The sequence below is a fragment of the Mustelus asterias genome, chromosome 15 (assembly GCF_964213995.1).
Source record: "Mustelus asterias chromosome 15, sMusAst1.hap1.1, whole genome shotgun sequence".
NCBI classification, from domain to species: Eukaryota; Metazoa; Chordata; class Chondrichthyes; order Carcharhiniformes; family Triakidae; genus Mustelus; species Mustelus asterias.
The window spans coordinates 57406178-57409472 of record NC_135815.1 but is presented as its reverse complement, the minus strand read 5'-3'; positions in this window follow the sequence as shown (position 1 = coordinate 57409472).

Genomic DNA, 3295 nt, shown 5'->3' with positions numbered 1-3295 from the left:
TGTTGCCTGGTATGGAGGGTCTTAGCTATGAGGAGAGATTGGGTAGACTGGGGTTGTTCTCCTTGGAAAGACGGAGAATGAGGGGAGATCTAATAGAGGTATACAAGATTATGAAGGGTATAGATAGGGTGAACAGTGGGAAGCTTTTTCCCAGGTCGGAGGTGACGATCACGAGGGGTCACGGGCTCAAGCTGAGAGGGGCGAAGTATAACTCAGACATCAGAGGGACGTTTTTTACACAGAGGGTGGTGGGGGCCTGGAATGCGCTGCCAAGTAGGGTGGTGGAGGCAGGCACGCTGTCATCGTTTAAGACTTACCTGGATAGTCACATGAGCAGCCTGGGAATGGAGGGATACAAACGATTGGTCTAGTTGGACCAAGGAGCGGCACAGGCTTGGAGGGCCGAAGGGCCTGTTTCCTGTGCTGTACTGTTCTTTGTTCTTTGTTCTTTATATCAAAGCCTGTGTATAAATGATAAACTTGATTATTGGTCATTGTTTAGCGCCACCTGGAGGCTTACAAGAATATGTACAGGCTGTGGAATGCCATGCGTTTACAATACATGGAGCTACTCAGCAAGAAAGTACAACGACAACGTCAGGAAATCAAAGAACGGGATCTCCAGTTCCAGCGGAACATTGAAGAGCAGGAAAAGAAACAGGTGTGTGTGTGAATGAAGAGCACTGTGCATCTGAGAATATTCTTACTTGTTAAAATAATACATACACTGGAGGGGCGGGGGGGGGGCGGTGTTTTCCAGGATTCTTATTAGGATTTAAGAAAAATGTTGTGTTCATTCTTGGGAGAGAGAACACTTGACCTAGCGTTTGCTACTTCTGTAAACTCGGGGTCAAAATTCTTTTAGAATTCAACAAAGTTCAACAAAGTTCAACAGAAGTTCATGAGGTGAAAATTAATGCAGTGAAGATGAAACTGGGAATGTTAACACTTAGTTGTCTTAGTAAAAACTTACCAATTAATCGCTTATTCCGCCATTACAAAATAACGTACAGCAATCAATGCAACATTGCAGTATTAGAAAGGACCATGCCCCATTACACAATGTATAATATACATAATTACATCATTCATAAGGAAAGCTATTTGCCCCTTTGGTGGAATCACTTCCAGAGATGTGCAATGGGTTCAGAGCAATAATAGCCACTACTAAAGCACAAATATGTGCAACTCAATGACGGGCATGAAGAGGACTTTTTGAACTTCCCTCATGTAAATTTAAGTGTTGTAAACCACAACAAAAATGATGGTCTGACTCCCTGACAATTGCGAAGTGCCAGGACATGCCTCTCCCTGAATTGGAGCTAACCAGGTAGTGAATGACAGGTGGAGGCTCACAGCCTCGAAAGACACTCCTGAAAATCAGAAACCCTGGGAATAGAGTCAGGAATCTTGGAATTGGGACCGAACATCATTTTTAAAAGGCTCCCAAGTCATCCCAACTCTCTGAAAATTCGGCTGCAACTGGCTTCAGGGCACTACCTTATATGGAATATGCTGCTACCACCAACAACAATAACTTATATTTATATAGCTGCATTTACATAGTAAATAACCCAAACATAGCATGGTCTCTGGAGATTGCACTGTGTTTTAAATAGGACAATAATTATTGTATTTGTATTCTGGGTTTTATTGGCAACAATTATTTTTATATCTTGTGTCACCAGCACAGGGCTCATCTAGGCGGTCCCTTCTCCCAAAAAAATTCTAAGTGCCGAATTCATGTAAAAATTGGAGTAACTCCTGCTGGTTTTTTAAAACCGTGATTTTTAGAATGAATCTCCCACACTCTGAGCACTGCAGAGTGTCCTAACGAGACGTCACATTGGCACAGTGTCAATATACGGCGAGAGGGTCAATATCTGGCGAGGAAATGGGTTAATGATATTAAAATTTGTTGAAATTAATGTAAAGCTGATGATGTTGCTGTTGAGGGGTGGGAAGATCCGAGATCACAATCTCGCTGGCGGGATCTGTGACTTCTGGATCTTGAGCCCCTGCCAGCATTTGCATGGAGAGTGAATGCGGGCTCAAGATTGCTGCCAAGTGTTGGTGATGTTGTCCACTTGATGATCCACAGACCATGAGTACAGATATACCCCCTTCCAATGGAATCGGAGGAGAATGCTGCCACTGGGTTCCAAGGCATGGCACCCAGAACCCATGGGTACTCTGTTGAAAACATTGAATTTTATTATTCATTCATGTGATGTGGATATCATTGGCTAGGCCAGCATTTATCTTTCCCTAATTGCCTTTGAGAGGGTGATGGTGAGCTGCCTTCTTGACCACTGCAGTCCATGTAGTATAGGTAAACCCACAGTGCTGTTATAGCGAAGGAGTTCCAGGACTTTGACCCAGCGACAGTGTAGGAACAGTGATATATTTCCAAGACAGGATGATGAGTGGCTAGGAGGGGAACCACTAGGTGGTGGTGTTCCCATGTGCCTGTTGCCCTTTTCCTTCTAGATAAGATGGTAGTAGCCGTGGGTTGGGAAGGTGCTGCCTAAGGAGCCTTTGTGAGTTCCTGCAGTGCATCTTTTAGATAGCACATTCTGCTGCCACTCTGTGTTGGTGTGATGTTGTGCAGGCTCTGAGATCACTCACCACAGATGTGCAGCAACTGACAGGGTGAACCTTGTGTATACAACTCTCATTTGTGACACTGTCAAGGAAGTATATTCTTCCTTGCAGATACCAATGGAGCATGTGACAGCAGGTCCTCAACTAAGAAGCAACCAGGTACCAATCTCTGTCTCCACCTCTACAGAGGCACACATTGTAGCTCTGGTGGCATTACCCGGTACAGTACCCTCCACAGGCTTGTGACAACCTGGTTGCCATGACACTTGCTGCTGCCTTTCAGAACTTTCAGAATTGGCAGCTGCTATTAGACCAGTCATTGATGGATCACAATCACAGGGGCAACTGGGGTGGCAACAGTTGGAGTTGACTGGCCTGATAACGCCATCTTGCAGGACAGTAGTACATGTCAGGCTGTTTCCTATCAGAGCGTCTCCAGACAGGACAGCTAGTGAGATTTTGCACATCCAGGCAGGTTGTGGGGGTTACAGATAGTGTGACATGAACCCAATATCCCGGTTGAGGCCGTCCTCGTGTGTGGAACCTGGCTATCAACTGGGATATTGGGTTCATGTCACACTATCTGGAACCCCCACAACCTGCCTGTCTGGAGACAATACACATCTCTTTAACCTGTGCTTAATGCTCCCTCCACTCTGTACCTTTAAGACTTGATTTAGCTGTAAAGACT